Source organism: Chelonia mydas, chromosome 5 (genome assembly GCF_015237465.2).
Source record: "Chelonia mydas isolate rCheMyd1 chromosome 5, rCheMyd1.pri.v2, whole genome shotgun sequence".
Taxonomy (NCBI): Eukaryota; Metazoa; Chordata; order Testudines; family Cheloniidae; genus Chelonia; species Chelonia mydas.
This window is the reverse complement of record NC_051245.2, coordinates 8,482,224-8,506,656: the sequence shown is the minus strand read 5'-3', so window position 1 is coordinate 8,506,656 and position 24,433 is coordinate 8,482,224.

Genomic DNA, 24,433 nt, shown 5'->3' with positions numbered 1-24,433 from the left:
GTCAGGCTTTACAAAGCCCTGGCTAGGATGATTTAGTTGGTGACTGGTCCTGCTTTGAGCAGGGGGTTGGACTAGATGACCTCCTGTGATCCCTTCCAACCCCAATATTCTGTGATTCTATGACAGTAGGAAACACAGACCAAAAACAAAACAAAACAAAAACCCTCACAAAACACCCAGGATGATATAAATTCTGTGGACAAAAGGTCTTTCATCCAGAAATTATAGGGGGATCCATTCATTATATCAAAAGAAAAATAATGCTTTTAAGAAGTATTGGCAAAGAGACCTGCAGATGAATCTACTGCATCTGACAATGCATTGCCCATAATTTGGAGCTACATGCTTCACTGACCTTCATCGAATTCCTGTAAAGAAATACAGATCAAGATTATCCCAAGAATTTATACCACAGCAGAGAAGCTGAATAAGATTAACAATGCAGCTGCTTCAATTTGTTGGGAAAAAACCTGATCAATGCATGCATTCCCAGGGTGCTTCACCATGGCTTGCTTAGTAACCTTTGGTTTCAGTTTCCTGACATAGGGTCCAATGCCCCCACTCTGCTTTGGAAAGGAGAGCATAACTGGGGCTGGGTAAATAGAATGGAGAGAGCAGCAGATCCAAATCATTCAACCCACCGCCTACCACAGAGCAGCCTGCTGGGCTAGAAGGGAGAGGGGATTAGGATGAAAGGGCTCAAGGAAGTTGCTATTAAAATGTTAGTCGGTTTGTGTATCTCTCTGGGACTCTTTGTTGTGTCCCCTCTTCCTGGCCTTGATTTCCTGGCAGCTAGATCTGCTGGCCTTATGGACCTCCCACCATTCCTGGTTGGCAGCTCCATTTTGAAACTCTGCAGGCAAAGGGTTGGTTAGCTCTCTCACTGTCCCCAGAGATTGTGCCCGCACAATGCAGGCAGAGCCACCAAATTGCAAGAGATGGTCAGAATCAGTCCCTCAATAACCTAGTGCAAGGACTATCATCTTAGTCATCACCAGAGATCAAACCCAGGACCTCCAGAGCTAGAACATGAAGTGCTACAATCTGAGATAAAGCACTGACTATCCCAGAAGGCAGCTGCAGGAAACACTTTTCCAGACACAGCGGGGGATACGTAACACACCCTGAGCAAAGCAGTTATGCTTGCAAGGTGTCAAGTGCCCCCTATGAGCTGATGAGCAGCCTCAACTCCCAGGGAAGACACATGAACTTAGGGGGAGTCAGAGCACTTGGAAACCTTCAGCAGGCTCTGAGCTGAAGCAGAATCTAGCCCCAGCTAATCACATTGCTACTCAAGCTTCTAGTTGGAAGACAGAAATAACCAGATAATTACCCTGTGATTATAAGGCAGTTACCTTGTACCATATATACTATACAAAGCAATGTTATCACCCCAAAATATATGTGGCAAAACTGCATGGTTATAATAAAGCCAAGGCCCTTGCTTTGTTTTTAAAATTAGTCATTTAACATGTTATTTTCTTTATCAGATGTTTGTTCTGCTGACTTATGGGGGAATCTGAAATTGGTGTAACAAATTTGCTCTTTTAACAGGTTTATTATTGCATTATTCCTTTATGGGGTCTATGGCGTAATTGAGCAAAACGATGTTATAAATCCCCACCAGAAAAGCTTCTTCCTCTTCAGCCCCAGCGGCCGATGTCTAGAGGACATGAGACGCGCATCTCCCCCATCTGCTATTAACACGCCTACATGCTCCTCTCAGAGTATTAGAGGGCAAAGCGAACAAGGGACAAGGACTAAATGATCCGAATGGAGAGAGAGAGAGATTTGAAAATAAGCCAACAAGCACTTACAGAAAAACTAACTACCAGCAAAACATTTCCTTCACAACAAAGGTTGAATCAAAACCCTATTCCCCTAGCATATGAATTAGAAGAACAATTGTGTGATTATGATTTAAAAAAAGAGCATTACATTTTATGTTCAGCTATAATTGGTATTTATGACAATTTATGTAAACAGTAATGAAGCCTATGTGATTTTTGCGGGGAAATTGCATTATGACACCAATGATCGTTACTGTTAATTTTCCTGAAGATGATGGCAATCAGCAGGCATAGTTTCATTGTAAATAGGTTAATTTAAAATTCAAACGCTGCTGGTATTTCAAAATGAGTTCACATTTGATTTCCGAAAGCTTTGGCCCCGACTGTCAGAATGTCGGGGTGGAAGGAAATGCTTTCCCTGATTTGCTTCAGACTAAGAAAGAAAGAAAGAAAGAAAACTTTTTTCAGGAATATTTTTTTCCATACTAATCTACCCTTGTGATTGTGTGTGTGTTGTAATCTATTTTGTTCCATCAATTGCTCGCCCAAGTTTATACTGAAAAGCGGGCTTGGGAAGTCACCAAACCACAGGCTGATCTAGCAGCTTTCCATCTGTGAAAGGGGAGAGGCACTCCTGTACTAAGGACCAGCATAAATGCATTTTCTTGGCAAAAGTGTGAATTTAAGTGGCGAACAGGCATTGTGCTACTCCACTGCCCATAAGTGCACTTCACTTCTAGGAAGCACGACGCAGCAGAATTACTGGCATGCTCTCATTTCTAATTCTTCCATGAAAACAAGCTAACTGTATCCTTGGGAGTGGAGATATTTTAAATAAAGGGACAAATTCTGCCATGATCTCTACCCCATTAAAAACTATTGATGTCAATATATTTACATTTCATATATATTTACATTTCATGCCCACCTCCAGAGTATCTCACAAAAAGTTCTATCTACTTTCCCGACAATAAGTGAGTGCCTTCCAAAGAGTAGGGGACTCATCCTCACAACACGGTTGTATGAGGTTCAGGACTATTAGTATCTTCATTTCACAGATAAGAAATAGAGGCCCGGAGAGATTAAGGGCTAGATTTTCAATTGACCGTATGTAGCCAAGGGAAGCAAGCTGTACACTTTTATGGGCTCCAGCCTGTACCAACCTGGACTTGACTCGAGTCAGATTCCTTGAAGCCCTCTCTCCTGGAGGTATCCAGTGCAGTTTTACTGGACATTTATTGTCATCTTCTTCAAAAGGATCTTTCCCCAGCCATCAACCAAAGTTGCTTTAAAACCATAATTATATCCTCAGCTTTATTTGAATTTTAATCACTATAAATGATACATTTCTACATAAGTAGATGGAGAATGAGCAAGCTTGGAAGCTAGTTCAGATGAAAGGCTGCAATACCACCTTCTACATATCTTCAGTACAAGGTTGCCTTCAAGGACGACATTAACAACTTGTTCACAATCTAATGACACATTTAGATTAGAGTTTGCAATGTACATAGCTGGGTTTTTTTCTTTCTCTGTTCACTGCCAGATAAGATATTTGATAGGAATCTCTACTGTAACCTTTCAGAATTCATTTATTTAGGAGAACTAAAATAATGAAATGCCAAATGAATTAAAAATGGTATTTCTTATAATATTGAATGAAGACAAATTAAATAGTCCATATGCACTAGCTCCCCGAGATGAACAATCTATTTATTTGGTAGGAAAAATGGGAAGCATTTGTTAGTTATTATTTGTTGTGGCTTGACAATTCTCTAAGGGTGAAATTCACCCCCTGCAGAGGTCTATGTACCATATTAAGTCCCAGTTAAGCTCTATTTTGAAGGCTAGAGTGACCCTGGAATAGTGCATGGGGCTTGTTCTGGCCCTCTGCACAAGTGGGAAATTATTTCATCCCAGAGCTTGAGTAAATTTCAAAGGGAGCTAGGTGAGTAACTCTCACAGGGCCATTTGGAAATCCCAGGTGCAACATATTCCTCAGAGTGGGAGCATGAATGGTTTCTCTGCAGATGTCAAAAGAATGACAATGACAAAATACATTTCCACTGAGACATAAAACAGATGTCTGGACCACTGGCCACCCTTAAGGAGTCTGCAGTACTTTCCACAAGAGTGGGGATATTAAGCCCAGTGAACTGGCCAAATTCCAGTTGGCGTGTCAACTAGAGTTGGGACGTATTCACAACAAACAAAAAAACGGCTTAGAAAATTGCTTCTTTGTCATGTTTTTTTTTGGTGAATGTCAAAATGGGCCAATGTACAAGAAACCCATCATGACATTATGCTACTCTCCACTGTTATTTATTAGAGTAGTGATTAGAGGCTCAAACCAAGATTGAGACCCCATATGCACTGTATAAACCCATTGTAAGAGACAGTCCCTCCCTCTAATGCTTACAGTGTAAATAAACAATTCAGATAAATGGTGGGAAGGCAAATAGAGGTGAATTGACTTTACCACGGACCCATGGCTATCTGTCTATCTTAGGTACTTATATGGCTGCCACTGCCATAGTATCTGAGCACCTCCGAAACTTCAATATATTTTTCCTCCTACACCCCTCTAAGGTAGGACAGTGCTGTTGTCCCCATTTTACTAATGGAGAACTAAGGAACAAAGAGAGTAAGGGTGGGATTCATCGTGGGATGGGATTCATAGTGGGACTTAGGTGTCTAACTGTCCCTTTAATATAAGGATACTAAAACATGCTTTATGGTGATAGACTCAAGGAGCTCAAACTATTTAGCTTAACAAAGAGAAGGTTAAGAAGTGACTTGATTACAGTCTGTAAGTATCTACATGGAGAACAAATATTTAATACTGGGCTCTTCAATCTAGCAGAGAAAGGTAAAACACAATCCAACGGCTGGAAGTTGAAGCTAGACAAATTCAGACTGGAAATAAGATGCAAATTGTAAACAGTGAGTGTAATTAACCATTGGAAAAATTTACCAAGGGTCATGGTGGACTCTCCATCGCTGACAATTTCAAAACCAAGATTGGATTTTTTTTCTAAATGATCTGCTGTAGGAATTGTTTTTGGGAAGTTCTATGGACTGTGTTATACAGAAGGTTAGACTAGAAAATAACAATGGTACCTTCTGGCCTTGGCATCTATGAAAAGTCACAAAACCCTGTCCAGCTGCTGCCTAATGCTCAGCTGCCTCCTAAAGTCCCTCCATGGCAAAAGTTTTCACCCTCAAAGTCCCCAAGGCAGTTACATTTTGCAGTTGGGCATATGCATAGCTGCCTCAGTCCTACCACCAAGTGCCTAACTGACACCTAACCCCCAGTCCTTGGCTAAGTCTTGGAATCAGAGCTGTAAACTTTGAGGGTCTGGGTTTGAGCACCTGAAAGAGGAAGTAGGCAACAACTTGGGGTAGCTGTAGCTTCTCTCAGGTTCACTGTTGTCAGGGCAAGATGCCTGTAGGCGTTATCTTGTTTGTTGTCTAAATTATTGTAAAGCTGTGGCCACTTGGACAAGATTCTAATGCTTTTCTCTGTCCCCCATTGGTCCCTGCCTTTCACAAGCCTGTCTTTGTTTGGAACAATATTAGTACAAATGTATGTCGCTGGAAATGAAGACAAGAATTTACCTCATGATGTCCGCGGAATTGAATGCTGTGACTGGATAATTGTCTCCTACAGGATAGAGAAAATAAGTGTTCAGGAGAAGTGGACACCTTTATTTTCAAAGCTGGAGACCAGTTTTAATCACAATGTTCAATTTCTGTTTCATTAATGCCATTACAACAACACATCTCATTGCAAAAGAAAGAGCAAGTAAATCAAATAAATGAGAGTGATTCAGCACATCAGTGGAAGACCCTGCATCTGATGGACACCTGGGCTTAGGGAGCTGACTTTTCACTATCTACTTATATGCCCATCAAGGCTACAGTATCTGAACTCTTCACAACTCCCTTACGAGGAAAGTAAGTATTATCATGGCCATTGTTCAGTGGGAAACTGAAGCACAGAATGATTAAGGCTCAACATTTCAAAGGTATTTTGGAGCCTAACTTCCATTAAAATGAATGGACATTAGGTACCTAAACTCCTTTGAGGATCTGGGCCTAAGTGACTTGCACAAGGTCATGCAGAAAATCTGTGGCAAAGCAGGGAACTGAACCTAGGTCTCCTACGTCCCAATATCTTAACCTCAAGGCCACCTGCTTTTAGTTTGTGCTTCAGCCAATCACAAGCCACCTTATTAATGAGCTCTTACTGTAACTTTTACAGAAAAAAATAACCCAGCTGACTCGCTAATTCGTGACTGACTTATCTGATAGGGTTTTCTCTATAATAACTATTGATATTCCCTTGTCTGGTACCTTTCAACTAAGGAGTTCAAAACATAGACATTAATGGATGAATCCGCACAGCAATCCTGTGAAATAGAAAATTAAATAGGAAATGAAATAGTTTAAAAATGGGAGGAATGGTGTCAATGTTGTGAACTCCCCTTCCCCTCCCCGCCCCCATCTTCTGTTTGGTCCAATTTCCAAAGTTCAATAACCTTTTCATAGATTCCAAGGCCAGAAGGTACCATTGTTATTTTCTAGTCTATTTTTTGTAGGAATTTTGTAGGAATGTTGATCAGCTGTAGTGGGAAGAGTTAGACTCTGCAAGTCAGTGATGAGTGTGTGTTATCTAAGCGGAAGTTCATCCAGAATTCGATGGGCTGTGAGCTTCCTTTATCCAGTGCAAGTATATAGCCCGCAAGTGAGTGCATGTGAGATCTGTGCCCAATACACAGAGGACATGAGTCTGTCACAGCCCCAGCTGGGGAAAAATGCTCATGAGGGGCAGCCATCTTGGCTGACACACTGCAAACTGAAAGGGGGAACTTGAGAGCTAAAACCATGACCTCCTACAGTTTGAACTAAAGCTCTCTGGGCAGGGCTGTAATAGCTTCATATCCTCTGTGGATCATGCTCAGATGGGGGCTCATAACACGCTGACCAGGGGGTTACCTCTCCATTTACAAAGGATCAAAATGAGGTACAGAGAGTATGCAGGCCAATTTCCCCCCAAAGTAACACAGTTCCCAGATTTTGCTCCCACATATTTGCTCCTGCCATTGGATTGTGGGTGCAGGCCCAGCTACATCCTGGCTTCTCATTGCATTTGCAGATGAATGCAAACCATTGAATACGTTTCAAAGGGCAAACAGCACCCACTTTTGTAAATGTACCCCAAAGTGATACAGGGACTAAACCAGCATCAGATCTGTCTCTCCATGTAAAGCCACCCCTCCATCCAGCTGATAGCCCTATAGTGCTCACCATCTGCCCAGCAGGAGCATCAGTGAGGCAGGACATACCACTAACAAAGAAAGGAGAGCTGTTATTTATTATTCATCAATCTTCTGGGCTGATTTGGCACTCACAGTTCGTGTACTTGCCACAGACATTATTTATCATTTGACAATTCAGTTCAGGTACATCTAGAGGAGACATGACATGTAGCGAAGGCTCATGTATCTCAAAACACTTGCATTCCCTCAGCTCCCCGAAATCATGCCATGTGCTATACAGAACAAATGCAAACACATGGTCCCTGCCCAAAAGAGTTTACAATCTGATATTAGGTGACTAAGAGCAAAAAAACAATAATGGGCAGAGGGTGAGGAAAAATAAGGGAAATATTGCCAACGCCAAGCATTCAAAAATCACATCTGGCCCCTTACAATTCGGAGATTGGTTTAAAAATCATGATTTTTTAAAAAAATATTAATTGTAGGGTGTGTGATTGAGTATCCATCCCACACAAAGCCTGGACATGTTTAACGGGGCCAATTAACCTCATAGCTCCACCTGGAAAAGAGTCATGGTCTGATAAAGTTTAAGTGGTGATGAAGCCCAGCTGGGCAGGGTCCAGCTGAGCTTGTATCAAGCCAGCAAGGTGAGAGCAGGATGGGACTACAGGGAGGAACTCTCTCGTCATTCCCTAGAGAAAAAGGGAGTTTAGCTAGGGACAATGAGGCATTTTAGGAAGACAAGGAAACCCTGAACTACAGTCGGTCAAGAAGTTGAGAGGGGTGAAGTAGCCACTGCGAGCAGATGAAGCTCAAGCTGGTAAACACAGAGGTGATCCAAGAGGTGGAACAGGGGAAGAGCAACAGGGTCTGAGATGGGGTAGATTGTGGTTGCTAAACATAGGGTCCCTGGATTAGAACGCAGAGTAGTGGGTGGGCCTGGGTTCCCCTATCAGCCACTGAGAGAGTGGCACTGGACCTGGATTAGGGCCAGAAGACTGCTTGACAAGACAACTTGTCCTGTAGGGCTTTAGCACCCAGAAGAAGGGGAAGACTAAATAGTGACCTTGCCTGAGGGCTGAGTCACAAAGAGGGAGTCCCTGGTGTCCCAGAGAGAGGGGCCCTGGTCTGAGGAATGGATGGAAGGGGCATGAGACAAAGCAAGAACTAATCCCCAGAACCCCACCACAAGAAGCCACCCCAACAGTGAGTGAAACTGCTCACAGGGTTCTTTTTTATTTGGCTTCTGTTGAGTAAGCCTTTGGGGTTCATGTTTTCAAGGCTTTCTCCACAACGAGGAATAGAAAGATTTTATATTTTCAATTAAAGCTGAGACTTTCCTGGAATCATCTGACTCCTGGAGGTGGGGCTTTCTGAACAACAGCAAATATTGTAAGACTTGTGAGAAAATCACATAGATGGGAGCACTGTAAGAGTTACTGTAATAAGATGAGGAAGTCACACTGTTATAGGTTCCGCTCTTGACGTTCGAATACAGTTATTATTTTTCTTTTTAATAAGTGACGTGAATCCTGCATTTCAGACACAGTGTCACCAGAATGGCATGGAGGGAGACTGTCATCTCCTTGTCCTATAATATGATGCCTAAAGCTGGTTAGGAAATAGGGTTTATTTCCACCAAAACTTTCAATTTTTCTCTCAAGAAACCAAACATAATAAAAACCAACAACAACAAAAAATTCTGAAGCAACCAAAAAAATAAAAGAAAAGAATTTCCCTGAAAACAAAACAAACAAAAATCAGCCCCAAACCAAAAAAAAATATTCAGCTTCCAGCTGAAAGATTGGAAATGCTCAAGGAATCAGATGTTCCACAGAAATGTTAATTTAGTGAAAGTTCCCGGTTTCCTTCTAAAATGGTTTTGATGCAAAATTTTCAACCAGCACTACGGATGCCTGTATATATACAGCCCAAAATCACATTGGGCTTTTATACTGCCATGCTGCATTGCTGCTCTCGTCCAGTGCCACTGCCACTCTTGTTGCTCACTTTCTCTTCGATGGTACTTTGGCTTTCTAGGTTGTTTCCTCCCTTGTAATAACTGTTTTGGGTTATTTCTCTCAGATGATGATGATGATGATTTATTACTTATACTGTAATAGCTCTTTGAGGCCCCAGATAAGATCAGGGACCCCTTATGTAACGCACCAAACTGTAGAACCATAGAGAGAGACCCCCCCCGCAATCCCTGCCCCTGAGATTTTACAATCTGAGACCCCTATCCTGTAATTCACTGCAAGAAGGAGCTGTGGTTTGCAGGACTGGCGTTTAAATTGGCAAAATGGGCAAACATATAGGCAGATTATTATTTGTATGACAAGACTGCAAGAGGCCCCAACTGAGATCAGGGACCCAGTTGCACACGGGCGTACAAAGAGACAATGCTTGCCCCAAAGAGTTTACAAATGGTAGGAGGGGAAGCAGAGATGAAGTAACTGGCCCAAGGTTACACTGGCAGTCAGTGACTGACCTAGGGAAAAAAACCCAAATCCACAGACTTGCAGTCTGAAGCTCTATCCACTAGACATCACTACCTCTCGGATTGTATAACGTAACAGGTCAAAAATACAAATCAGAGTTTGAAAAAACTATTCATTTCTCCAGCCCATGTGTCTCCTCCAGAGTGCTCAATCACGGATCACCCAACATTTTAGCCAGCCCAACAGTAATTTTCAAAGTTATTTTCTTACTAGTTCTCCCACCACCTGGCTAACCACCACCATTTACATTGATCATAATCCCATTGCCTCGCCATTCCCAGAGGCTCTATCTGAGCTCTACGAGCCCTGTGTTTTTCAAAGGTGAAGCGAATTTTGGACAAGATCCTCAAATTCCTATTCACATTGCTGGGGCAGAAGATGAAGTTCCCATGAGAACCAGCTGAAGCTAGAGGGACTGCTTGTGTGAGTAAATGGTCAACAGGGTGAGCAAAATCACTACAATCTGGCCCCCCAGTAGTAGTTTATGCCACAAATAATCCCATGAAAATCAGTGGGGCTACTCAGTTACTACTCAAGGGTATATGAGTCTTCTTCTTCCCTTTTGTTTTTCCCTGGTCTCTAGATCCTGTATTAGTATTACTCTGTCTCCACATCACTTCCCAGTTTAGCATCCTGTGCATTAACATGCTATTTACCCCCTCTTTCAAATAATTAATGAAGATGTTCCATAAGGCCTGACCTGTAGCACCCCAAATGCCTTCCTCCAGCGCCACTTATCATTACTCCTGTTTTATGGACGTTGAGTTAGTTTTCAGTACATGTGACCATGTTCATATCTCAGCCAATCTGAGCTAATTTTTTGAGACACTGTATCATATGCTTTACTAAACTCCAGATATATTACACTGAATGCATTCCCTTCAGCCACTAATTTTGTAATTCTATCAAAAACAAGCAATCAGCTTTGTCTGGCAAGATTTGTTCTTCATCAATCTCTGCTTCTTATTTATAATAACCATCTACATGTATATGAAAGATGCAAACACCAAAGATGGAGAGGAGCCGTGTGCTTCGAGACACAAATATATGAAGTTAAGCAAAGGAAAATGTATGGTGAATGTCAGGAAGTACTCCCTGTTTTTGAGATCTGTTACACTATAGAATAGACTCCCAAAGAGAAAATGGGTTAGCACAGCTGCCTTCAAAGAAGTTGACCTGAGCTTGTTTCTCAGCCAACAAAGTGTGTTTCAACTGTCTGGTTCTTCTATTTTTCTTTCTGGATAAATTGTATGTGTTCACTAAAACTGCAGAAGGACAAGGAAAGGCCTTAATAAGTTTTCTCTGCGGCATAATCAAGAACCTGCTGGACTTCTATTAGGCAAAACATGGTTTCACCCAAATTGTACCTGGGAGTCTTTCAAAAGTTTGAATCCCACCAGAGAGATGGAACTTTAAGTCATTGCAAGAGCTGGCCACAAATGGGAAACATTGACTTTTTTAATGGAAAATTTTGAATAATGTTCCTGAAAATTGTTTGCCATTTTTCAGCTAGCTCTAGTCATTGCTTGTCATTTAACCCTGGTCTGAGCAGATGCCATTTTCATCTCTGGTGATACTATAAGAGCACAGCAGTGATGAAATTACTTGCTCTTGTGACCCACAGTCACTAGTGAACGCTGCACTGCATTTGTGAACTCTGCATCCCAGCAGCTCTTTCTTCCTGATAGCTTCTGCATTCCTTCAAAGAATAATTTCCTCAGCAGCTTATTCTCTTCCTTATTTTCCAGCCATATCTCCCCTCCTCCCCCACTTTGTAACTTCACCCTTCAGGAACTCACAACATTTTGTTCCCTAATCAGCCAGAGAGGTCACTACTGAGCAACATGAAGTGTTCCCTTAGGAACAATGACCACTGCCAGCATCACGCCCAACCCTGACTGGGGCAAGGAAAGAGATTTTAAGACTGGGAGTCAAACCACTGTGTCATTAGCCCTTAACTACACAAAACACTCCTACTAAAACACTCTGAACTGACAGACTACTATTCCTCTGCACTGCTCCTTTGCAATCCTCAGAGTTCTTTACAGAATTGCAGACTCAAAATACACTAAAGATTGTTTCACATCATGCATCACCACAATACAACCACCTCTGGGGTAAAACACAGAAGCAGCAATATTACAGAATTACACCTCTGGGGTGAAACAGAACACTTTGCAGCAATATTAAACAACAGGAAGCTAGGGCTGGTTGAAATATAAAAAGGTATGAATAACAGCTTGAATTTGATTGGCTGATGTTCATGGGTTCCTCCTATTCATGATTCTCAAATAATTGGATAAGCACCAGGAATTCACGAAAACGGTTGTGAATCTCAAAAGTGTAACAAATGTGTACCTTTGTCCAATTCATTATTTATCTTTTTCCCTAATAAAATTTGAATTATGCAGCAACTCTCCATTTAAAATTAAAGCTCTGAGTTGGGACTCAAAAGATCCAATTTGAAATTCTGGCTCTGCCTCAGATTTAGTGAGTGTCTCTCATAATGTTTCCTTTTCTTCTGGCCTACTTAGGTCCTGATCTTGCAGATGGTTGAAAGTAGGCAGTCTCCTGCTCTCACCAAGAGCTGCCTTGAAGACAATGAAGCTACAGGAAGGCATTGGTGAAATCAGTTGCAGGACTGGTGTCTTTGGTTGTAATCTTTTTGGTGCAGAGATGTATGTGCCTAACACAATGGGGACCTGATTTCTTTTGAGGCTCCAGATACTACTGTAAAAAAAAAAGAATAATAATAATCCCATTCGGAAGCATCAACAATATTCCATGACTCACTGCAAACCATGAATAGTGACTAGCTGAAGAAGGCTGTTTATGAAGAGTTTACAAACTTTCAATCTGAAAACTATTCATCCAAAGAATTTGATCAATACTTAGGAACAGGCACATCTTATTGGATCTATTTGTGAACCACCTCCCCACCCCCAAATGTTTTGTAAAAAACACATTGGTCACATCTGTGGTTCAACAAAGCTACCTAGCCATTTCCACAGAAACTTAAGAAGTCCCCCTGTAAATGGAGCTGCAGGAAGAAGTGTTAGGGAGGCAGAATGTATTTACCCAAACTTGATGCTCACTAATATTAATAAACTGACTCATGCAGAAAATACCATGGGGGTTTCAGTTACCAGGGGAGGGTTAGCTATCACAGAGGGCTTGTCTACACTTACCGGGGATCGATGAGCAGTGATCGATGCATCGGTGGTCAATTTAGCGGGTCTAGTGAAGACCCACTAAATGAACTGCAGATCGCTCTCCCGTCGACTCCTGTACTCCACCTCAAGGAGATGCACAAGGGGAGTTGACGGGAGAGTGTCTCCCATTGACATAGTATAGTGTGGACCCCGCGGTAAGTAGATCTAAGTACGTTGACTTAAGTTTGTTGTTCACATCGCTGAAGTTGTGTAACTTAGATTGATCTCTCCCTGTAGTGTAGACAAGGCCAAATACTCAGTACCTCACTTTTACAAAATGTGTTAGCTTGGGTTTCCTTGTAGTCCCTGATCTATATGCCTGCACCCATCTGTGGTCTCTTTTCATATACTTAGATTGAAAGTTCTTTGGGGCAGGGCCCATCTTTTTGTTCTATGTTTGCCCAGCATCTAGCACAATGGGTACTGGTCCCTGACTAGCCCTCTTACGCACTATGTGTAATACAAAAAACAATCATAACTATATATGAATATAGGAAAAATAGTACAGAAGCAACGACCCTTGGAATCTATTATAACTTGAAAGCTTTTGGCTTATGACATCTTTTGCCTGTGTTCAGAGCTTTGCATTCAGATCTTTAACAGCTTCCACATGGTGAGTACAATAAACACTTTGTGTGTGGCTGAAAAGCCAAAGAAGAAAACCCTAAACTATGAGGTTTTTGAAAACTAGAATCAGGTTCAGTTCCAGGCTATTTATCGATCTTAAAGCCAAAAGGGACCATTTGACGCATGTAGAGTCAGAGTTTCAAAAGAGATCAGCTTCCATTCCCACACCTAAATCAGGAGCAGATTTTCAAAAAGGGTTCAGCACTCAAGATAAACACAGTACACTGGGGGATAGAGAATAAGATGGAGAATAACTTATTGCCCTTATATAAATCCATGGTATGCCCACTTCTTGAATACTGAGTCCAGATATGGTCCCCTCATCTCAAAAAAGATATATTGGCATTAGAAAAGGTTCAGAAAAGGGCAACTAAAACGATTAGGGGTTTGGAACGGGTCCCACATGTGGAGAGATTAAAGAGGCTAGGACTTTTCAGCTTGGAAAACAGGACACTAAGGGGGGATATGATAGAGGTATATAAAATCATGAGTGGTGTGGAGAAAGTGAATAAGGAAACGTTATTTACTTGTTCCCATAGTATAAGAACTAGGGGCCACCAAATGAATTTAATGGGCAGCAGGTTTAAAACAAATAAAAGGAAGTTCTTCTTCACACAGTGCACTGTCAACCTGTGAAACTCCTTGCCTGAGGAGGTTGTGAAGGCTAGGACTATAACAGGGTTTAAAAGAGAACTGGAGAAATTCATGGAGGTTAAGTCCATTGATGGCTATTAGCCAGGATGGGTAAGGAAGGGTGTCCTTAGCCTCTGTTTGTCAGAGGGTGGAGATGGATGGCAGGAAAGAGATCACTTTATCATTACCTGTTAGGTTCACTCCCTCTGGGGCACCTGGCACTGGCCACTGTCGGTAGACAGGATACTGGGCTGGATGGACCTTTGGCCTGACCCAGTATGGACATTCTTATGTTCTAATGAGTTCTTTTGAAAATTAGCCACTTATTTAGGTGCGGAAGTGGGAGCTAAGATCTTTGGGAACTTAGGCCCCTAGTTTCACCTCTTGGAGAGCACAGGCTATATAATTTTACCTAGAAATTCCTGCATCAAGTCCATAACTGTCTGAACGAGGGCCTTTTTTTCACAAATAAATTTGCACCCAACTCTACTTCCCTTGTCTTTTAAAGAAACTGCATGAGTCCATCTTCCCTTATTGATGTTCCTCAACCAAGAGGCAAGATGGGCATCTTGATAATTTCCTTGCTTCATGACTGTAGTCTAACAAAAAGACCCTATTTGTGTTTTCACCTTACATGGCAGTTCTGGATTTGATCTGGCAACCTAGAAGTAAGAGGCTATACTGCACATAATAGCAGCAGAAATTAAAACAAAATGGGTATGCCATGGAGTGAGATTTTACCCAAAAATAATCTTCTGTTTAGAGAGCTCTGGGTCTGCTCAACTTGGCACCTGCCAATATGTTTGGGAATGAATCTGCAAGAACAGGTTTGCTGCTTGTGTACTACTCCTGCAGTCTGACCTATTGTAAAGTCATATTCACTGCAGTGCAGCGGTTGAGTAACAGAGATCAGCTTGTGAGTGTCACCGGGACTTTGGATCGGAAATGGCATCTTACACATCTGAAGGCACGTGTGCAAGACTGTGAGAAGATGGAAAAGTGAGAGAGTGTGCGTGTGCGCGACTGAGAGAGGAAGTGGGAGCGCAATGTCTGTGAGTCAGTGGAAGTGCAGTGGGTGTATGTGTGTGTTGCAGGGTGGATGCAGATGGGCAGAGTTCGTATAGGGATTACTTTGTTGTACTCAGTTGCGTTTATATTTGACTGTGGGTGTGTACCCAGCCAGCTGATCAGAGCCCATTCAGAGCATAACGTGATGTACACTGTGGCGTGGAGGTGCGCCTTTGTGATGTGCACAATGATTCATTTGCATTACATCACCATTCATCACTGTGGCTCCATTTGTGCGCATCCATAGATGCTGGAACTGCGGGTGTTGGGGGTGCTGTAGCACCCCCTGGTTTAAGTGGTTTCCATCATCTACAGGGTTTACAGTTTCATTCAATGGCTCTCAGCACCCCCACGATACACATTGTCCCAGCATCGCTGCCCACAGCAGAGTGTGTGTGTTATTGTGGGTATAGGGAGACACGGATCTTAAAAAGGAACCCATATGTTTGTGAATGATTAGAAGAATAGTTTTATTACTGTCTTTTAGAAAGAACTCTATTTTTTGTCCCCCCAAGGTGTGAATGTGAATTAAAGAAAGCTGGCAATTACAAAGCTGCTACTGTTGAATGAGAGAACAGGAACTGCAGTTATTGGCAGGAGGGTTTTTTTTCTTCTTGAGGGTTAAGACAAGTTTGGAGGCCAGTCTTTTTCTCCTCTGCACTCCACTGGCTGTTCCAGCCTGCAGCTAGCTTGTTATAACCTACTTAGGCAGTTGAGAACTGTCAGTCACCACTTCAGAATCAATGGTTGCAGATGTGAGTCGGGATGCAATGCTGTTTCCCCCCTGCAGTAACAAGCAGTGAATAGATTTTATTATAATTATTTTAACTGAACCAGCTTACCAAAAAAAAAAGTTCGGGGGAGTTGTGTATTGTTTGTGAACGCCTCCCTTCTCCCCCTACCCAAACAAACAAACAAAGAAGAGGTGAAATCTCTGAAGCAAGAATTCCAGATCCAAGTGTAATATTAATAATGATACAATTCATCCTATGGGGAATTTGTCTGCATGAACCTGAAATGTCAGTTCATCAGAGTTTTGCCAAAGGAAAGAAATATTCAGTAGGTCTCTCATCAGGGGAGAGAAGATTTCTTTAAAAAAAGAAAAGAAAAAAAGGGCTGCTCACATCCATTTTTCTTATTTGTCCCTGAGAAAAGACAAACTTTGGAGACTTCCCCAAACTTTGCCAGGGGTGTGGTAGGGGTCATGGGTGGACCTGATTGCAGGATGTCCTTGGTTGATTTTTGATCCTTCTGATTCCTTTGTTGTTGTATCTGAATGCAATGCATGCAGCATCCTTCCTCTAGACCCTGGGAATCAGCTGGGGAAAGCAGGAAGAAGGGAGGCAATGTCTGTTGGTTCCGATGACAGCACTGGCTATCCTCGGTGTTGTCCGATCTGGTTATTGTTGTAAATCTCAGGTCTTAATTACATCTTCGAGATTCACAGCTCTATTCTTTCCCCACCTCTGGGGAGATTTCAATGTTCTGTCTGTCATTCTGGTGGATGTTGCTCACCACAGTGAATTTGCAGCTCAAATCAAAAGCTATCTGAACTATGAATAAGGACAAAAGCAGTTCCATGTAGTAATGGGCGAGGGGCTTCCAAACAAAGAGACACAGAGGTGGCTGGCCTTGCCTCTGCTGAAGGTCATCTCCCATTCTGGCACCCTCCTTCCATGGCTCATAAAGATATTTCCGAAAAGGAAATGTTTTCCCTTTGGCATTCACCAGCAAGCCTATGTTGTTCAAAGCATTTCACAGGAAAGGACAAAGCCAGTGCAAGGAGAGAGAAAGAAGCCCCCTACACCTCCAACCTGGAGCAGGCAGAGGAAGAGCTGCCATCCGAGTTCCATCCCCAACTGGAATCATTACTGAATTGAGACTCAATACTGCTCCCATTGAGATCAATGGCAAAATTCTTATTAGCTTTGATGAGAGCTGGACTAAGCCAGTGTAGTGGGATCACCAGCCTGTTAGCTCTCGGCAAATCCTAAAGGGCTAGAGCAGAGAAACCAACAGGATATGCAAAGAGGCTAATTTGATGCCCCTCTGAGGGTACGGCTACACTGCAGTCAGGGGTGTGACTGAGGCTCAAGTAGGCATACCCAGGCTAGCTTTGATCTAGCTAGAGAGTATTGATAGTAGTGAAGCTACGGCAGCAGAAACTTCAGCATAGAAGAGCAAATTTGCCCTTCTAAATTTGTTTAGTGGAGGAAAAAAAAAGGATTAATGTAGGTTTCCAAACGGTACTGGAAAGCGAAGTCCTCCAATTACCAGGTACTAAAGGGCTCTTTAACTAAGTTAAGAAAAAGTACAATGAGAACCTACGGCTTGAAGTTAATGCTAGAGAAATTTAAGTTAGAAATAAGGCACACATTTTTAACAGTGAGGAGGATTAACTATTGGAACAAATTACCGTGGAAAACAGTGGATTCTCTATCTCTAGATCTCTTTAAATCAAGATTGGAGGCCTTTCTGGAAAGTACGTTATAGTCAAATACAAGTTATTGGGCTCAGTGTAAGCATGACTGTGTCAAATTCTATGGCCTCAGTTAAGCAGGAGGTTAGACTAGATGATCATTGGTCCCTTCTGGACTTAAAATATGTGGAGTTATGAATTTATCCAAAAAGTCACTGTTGTAGATCATATGCAGCATTAACACAAGAATATCCCATGCTGCCCTGCCTCAATTGTGACCTAAAGATATCATCCGTTGCAGCCAGAGGAAAATGCAGTCAACGTGGCCCATTCACTACTTGACCTCTCTGCTGAAGCTGGCAGTAGGAGTGTAAGACTATGCCAAACATGTGGCAGTTTGTTTGATTGGAATACCTAACCACTGGGAATGGAAGCCCAACAACTTATTTCAAATAGGCTGCCAAACAGCCATCCCAACATAACAACTTTTGGCCACTTACCAATCAGCGTTGGATCTGAATAGCTGACCTTGAGCTGAAAGGCTTTGCATCCTGCTAGCAACACACATATCTAGCTATTTCCCCGGTTTTCAATAATAGTTGATGGAACCTCTTCTTTACATGTTTTTAAAAAGTTCAGTTTATGTTTCAGGTGAATGGAGATCAAGCCACATACTTTTACATTCAGATTCAGAACCAAATACCAAAACTTTCCCCTTTTCCAAAATGTGGATGTGTTCAGATCCAGGACCTACCTCTCTATTTTTTTTTCCTGATCCAACTAATCTGGTACAGCTTCTTTACAAGGGCAGATAATGTTCCATAACAAAAATAAGAAGCAGTGGGACCTACTCTGTGTATTGAGCTATTGCATATAGAGTACAATGTACACACTGACTATATCTCTGTTTTGCTCCCATGTTGAAAATTTTGTATTTGTGTTAATATTCAAAAATCAATAGTTATTTTAAAATGCATGAGCATGCACACACACACACATCCTAAAGAACATTATTAATGCGGAAAAATATCACACCTGCATCTCAATGTTCTCTCAAATTCTAGTCTTTGTCAACATCACTCCAATGCCTTTCAGTTGGCTCCCTTCCATTAGCTGCCTGTGTTTCAACCTGGCTCACAGCCTCATGCCCATGTGCCTGTGAGGCTGGAAAAAAATTTGAGATGCCTGAAATATCCCAAGCCAATCACTCATAAAACTACAGCAGCTAGAGAGCTCCTCTGTATGTCTCCAAGGAACTCATGTTTGATATCATTAGAAATCCCTTCGGAAGCAAGAGAGGGATGACACAAAAAATCATTAGGACACTACAAAATATGCCAAGGTTCTGAGTGTTTAAAGTTTTTTTTCCCCAAGAAATGTATTTATTTTAATTTACATTTAGATTAGGTTCCCAGCAGCAGATGGAAGGAATTTAAGTCAATTTGCAGTAGAAGACAGACATTCCAGCCAATGAAAAATCAAAGAAAAATAGCAGCCGTCTTTTGCTCTCCTTTTGGACAATTGTCTTTAGAATAATCCTCAGCCTGAAAAAAGTTGAGGGCCAGATGGGCTCCATGCCTTAACGCTGATAGAAGTGGCAAAAAAATACAGAGAAAAGAATCTTTTTGCAGATATATTTAAAATCTCCTTGGAAGCAAAAGCAGACCGTGTGGCATACTAAAGTCTGCTTTGTTTAACCGTGCTTCTCACATTGTTGTAATATAGGCAGTTATTTGTGTTTAGAGACGGAGACTGGGTATCAGGACTCCTGGGTTCTATGCCACTCTGTGACTGACTTGTGGTATAAAGTGGGGCAAGTTACATTATCTTTCTGGGAACCTCAGTTTACCCACTTGAAAAGTGGTAGAATGATATAATTGATTATACAATGAAGATTAGAGCTGAGCAAAAAATTCATAATGACTATTTTGGGAGTCAAAATGTATTTGTTGTTGACTTCAAATAACACCATGCATCAGATAATGTCATCCTCACTGATGCTGACTTAGTCTGCAAGCCGCCCTTGGTTTCAACTCTGCTCAGTATGTGTAATGTTGGTACAATCTGACTCCATGAAATTATACCATTTTTTTACTTATTTCACAATTTTTCGTGCAACATATGTTTCACTGTCCGGAGGTTTGTAAAAATCTGCTTTTGCTTAAAAAGCCCCACATATTGTATGCTTACAAAGGATAGAGGCAGATATGTTCTCAAGCAAAAGGTACACAGTCTACTTAAGGTAGGAGATCCTGAATTTTATTTCCACCTCTGCAACTGCTTGGCTTTAATAATGCTTAGACACCACCCAGTTCTGCCATTCTACTCCTCACTCTGAAAATAGTCCCTCTGAAGTCAGTTGGGCTCTTTATGGATCAATAGCCCAATGCGGCAAATACTTATGCATGTGAGCAGCTTCAGTGATCTAAATAATGTCATAGACTTCCTCACATGTTTCTGTGATTGGGACCCAAGGCACTACTCAGTGCAAGGAAGGGTATCAGAAACTGGCCCAATGTAAGTTGGTCATGGTGACAAGCCAGTATCAGAATTAACTTCCAAGTTGCTTGGTTGTGAAGAGAATGCTTAATCGTGTGAAGGCATCTCTACACTGTCACACGAACTTGGGACCTTTAAATTTGTGCCAGCAGCATCCACATGGGGGAGTTACAGCACAGCACTTTGATATGCACTGCTAGTCACAGGCTCTTAGTTGGAGCTGTGGGGCCGTGTAGAGATGCCCTGAGACCCACCATGTCTATTTACCAGGCAAATTGTTAATTGTTTTGAAGTTCAATTTTGAATTCTGCAAAATGAAAATAATAATGTTTGCCTCCATCCTTGTGACTGCAGACATCTCAAATGCTGTAAACATTTTTTGGACTTTCCTAAAAGACTTATTGTTGCACTCATTTTACAGAGAAGGAAATCGAGGTTCAGATGGGTTAAGGCCAATATTCTCAAAATCAGTGGCCACTGATTCAAACATGTTTTTGGTGGCCAGCTCAAGACTTCTGGTTGGAGCTGTGGATAGTCAACATTTCTGAAATTCAGGCCCAAGGTGGCTGGATTTGGGAATCCAAAAAGTAAGACAAACAAATAAATTGGTTAGTCTCTAAGGTGCCACAAGTACTCCTTTTCTTTAAACAAAAATCAGTGACCCACTTTCAAAATTTTGGCTTGACATGCCTTGGCAGCAATGAGGGCTAGTAGTTTAGATGATTGGTTTATAGAACAGTGGTTTGTAGACCATGCGGGTCTAAAAAGAATAAAATCCCACCCAGTCTTAGACTCATTTTTCTCAATTCTTCTCATATGCAAAATCCAAAATATACAAGAGATTCAGGAAATTCCAAATGGACCCAGGTTAAATACGAAATCCAAAATATACAGGATTTAAAGTATCATAATCACATATAAGTAGAGAGTTAACTATAATTCTCTCAAATTTAGAGATTAAAAAGTTTAGAAGGATAAATTCTGTAGTGAGGCCTCCTTTACCTTACTCTTTCCTATTGGGTCACTTTTCCAGTTACGATCTCACCCTCCCATCCCCTAAGTGTAACGAGAGTGGACTATGGTTATGTCTACACTACCGCGGGATCAAGGCTGCTGCGATTGATGCACTGAGGGTAGATTTAGCTGGCCTAGCAAAGACCTGCTAAATCGACGGGAAAGAACTCTCCGATTGACTCCAGTACTCCACTGGGAATGAGAGGAGTAAGGTAAGTCGACCGTACTTGTTATTCATGTAGCTGGAGTAGCATAACTTTGGTCAACTTACCACGGTAGTGTAGACATAGCCTATGCCTATATAGATGTAAATAGTTAGTTACTAGATATGGTGCCAGTAGGTAGGTCTCAAGACTATGCTGCATAGTTTCTGGGTTTTTTAGGGCTAGTCAAATTTGTTGAGCATGACACATGGCTTCCACCATGTAGCTCTTTCACCCAGCTCTTACTATTTACTATGTAAATTACACCTATTTATATTGCAGTATGCCAATTTACTTCCGATGTATATCACATCTTAATTTGACCTATTGACTATGTGACTATGGCGTGATGGACTTGGCCTACAATTTCAGAAATAATAGCAAAGAGAATTATTGGCCAAACCCTTTTTTTACACAATGTATCTTGCTTCATTTTTGCTCTGTGTGGAAATGCTCCTTTCAATTGCAAACAGAGTTTTCATTATAAACACTTATTTGCAGAGGTTAATTAATAATTCTGCCAACAAAAGGAAAATAATATCCTACCAAGCTTAACTTTGGCACAAAACAGTCTAAATTTTGTTGTCGCTGCTGGATGGATGTATTTTTATTAATTATTATTGTTGTTGTTGTTGTTAATCATGCACCAATTGCATATTTTTAACTCACAGGAGGAAATATTTTTTAAAAAATTGAATTATGGTTTCAGGTCATTTTTTTCTCTCTCATTAACTACACAAAAACAACATGAAAAACTCAAATTCCACAAATGCTTATGGTGTCCACTCTTATGAAAGCAGATGTCCTTAGACCCAAATTCATATACATGCAATGGTGTGGTATTTACTGTACATATTATAGACACAACTGATAGCAACGCCAATAGTTCAGGTTGCCTGACACTTTCCATTATAAGACCCTGTTTTCAGTTGCTTATAACTTTGCCAAACTCTAACCATCCAGGATCAAAATTTCTACTCCAGATGTCTGCCTCGGGCAGCGTTCTTTTTGAAAGTTTCAGATAAAATGGTTCAGCTGTTTCTGAGAAAGAAATTAGGGGGAAAATATGTTGTTAAAAAATCTTACTGTTTTGTTGAGACGCACTAGCACTTCCATTATTTGGAGAAAGGGTTTGAAATTTGCTAGGGGGAGTCGTCTGGATTTCAGAGATGTGCTTTTTGATGTACCCATGAAAATTTGCTCAAATTATGCCAAGTTATAAGCCTCTTAAAAATCAGTTCGCATATGGGCTTTACTATGGTCCTCATCACTATAATATCTGAGTGCTTTACAAACAATGAATTTATTTTCACAATCTCTCTGTGAGGTACAGTGACATTATTATCTAATTAAATTACATTAACTAATAAGATGATATGTGTAGAGCCTGCTTTCTCAAAGTATTTGGCAATTTATTTTACCATATATGTTTAGACCACAGCTCCCGTTGACTTCAGCGGGATCTATAAGTGCAAGCCCCTCTTCAGATCAGACCGCAGGTGCCTCAAGTTTGGTACCCTAAACAACGGAATACCTAATTAGTAGCCAATTGCAAAAAGTTTGGTTTAAATGACTTGCCCAAAGTCTTGTTAGAACTCCATGGCCAAGGCAGCATAGAATCCAGGTTGCAGAAGATTCGCCATTTACTCTCGTTGTTTCAACCACTGCTACAAGTGGTATCTGTGATGTAACACACTGATGCATTCTGAGTCATCTGCAGCATAACAGGAAGCGTGAGACAGTTTAACAAAGCGTAGAGTACACTTCTGAAGAGCTTAGCTACAACTTTTCTCGGTGATGAATTCCCCCAACAGCCTGGTTAGTGGGTATGGTCAGCACATAAATCAGGCTTAACTCAATATCCATTTTAGCTTTGCAGTTCACCTTTAACAGGGAAACAGCATGGTCTTATACAGCGTACGGCCAACTTCACAAAAGAAAATGCAAGAGGATACATATATATATATTTCTTTTTTAATGGAAACTTGGCATCCTGCAAAAAACAGAAAAAATTGCAGAAGGACGCTAAAATTGCAGAATCCACAATTTTGAGGCAACTGAGGGTTTTCAAATGTCCTTAGTGATAATGAGATCAGTACAAGTACCAATTGTGCCCAGTATATATATCAGTGGCTGGAAGGGGGGAAATGTGCAGGAAGGAGATGAAATTTGCTGATGACACATAAGTGGGGTAGGACAGCCAGTTAGTACAAAAAGAGGGGGAGGGCAGTAAAATTCAGAATGAATGGGAACACAGATACTTGTGTGGTTTATGCAGTTTAATATAGGGAAAAAATAGATAATAAAGTTAGATGTGACTGAAAGAACATAAAAAGGATAATACCACCAAAAAGCACATGCTATAAACACATTGACTAAGGGAAGCTCAGTAGGGAGCGGGGAATAAAACTCTAAACTATTCAGAGCTGGTTGTTAATAGCAGCAGAAGCCACCAGAAAAACATACAATATTTAGAGCACTTGGAGAAATGTCTGTAAAAACTCCTATTTTCAGGTTTCATTACAGACTCCAGGTTCAGTAAAGTCCCTAAATATGAGCTGACTCATGGCTTTGCCACAAACCATTTGATACTCAGCAGTTTTGATCCGAGGGTTTGTTTTTTCTCAGTTCATTTGAAACTGCAACTCGGAGTGAAACCAGGGGAGTGGAAAACCCAGGAGAGCCCCAAACACAGAAAATATTTGCAGGTGTCTCTGCAAACTGAAACGACTCGGGGACTGTTTGTTTGTTTAAATTGATCCATATACAGGGATTTAGGGACTTAAGTCCCTAAGTTAGGTGCCTAAACACTTTTGAGGACCTGGGACTAAGTGCCTCCTGAAGGAAGCAGAGTGCCTTCAGTGTCAACCAACAGTGTAGGGAGCTCATCACTTTGCATGAGGCACCCAGAACTTTGCAAGCCCAAGCACAAATATTGAGCCAAAGACACCACTAGCACAAGAGGGACAGCTCTGTTAATCCCAGTGGCCTTTGCCCATTTACACAGAGGCGAATTTGGTCCATAGAATATGTAGTTCAGCTGGTGTCATGCTGGGCCACTCTGGGGTGATGCATCCTTGTTCCACACCAAGAAATTCAGCTCCTACCCAATGATGAGATTGTAGGTGCGGTACTAAGCAACACTGCACTTTCAGAGGTGCTGTTCTTCAGCTGAGATGTTAAAT